A 215-nucleotide genomic window follows, 5' to 3' on the forward strand; every position below is an offset into this window, starting at 1 on the left:
CACAATTGAATATGTATATTAATAAAGATTAAAATTAATAGTATAGAAGATGTAATGCTTAGAATTAGATAATAATGATATCTTATATAAAATATAGGTGTGTGGTTGTGTGTATGTTCCTAAACCCCACCCCCAACAATTTATAAATTTGTGTTGGTGTATGTGTGTGTTTTCTTGTTGGTTTGTGTGTTGTTAGTGGTGATTGTTTATTATTA

Source organism: Penaeus monodon, chromosome 23 (genome assembly GCF_015228065.2).
Source record: "Penaeus monodon isolate SGIC_2016 chromosome 23, NSTDA_Pmon_1, whole genome shotgun sequence".
Lineage (NCBI taxonomy): Eukaryota > Metazoa > Arthropoda > Malacostraca > Decapoda > Penaeidae > Penaeus > Penaeus monodon.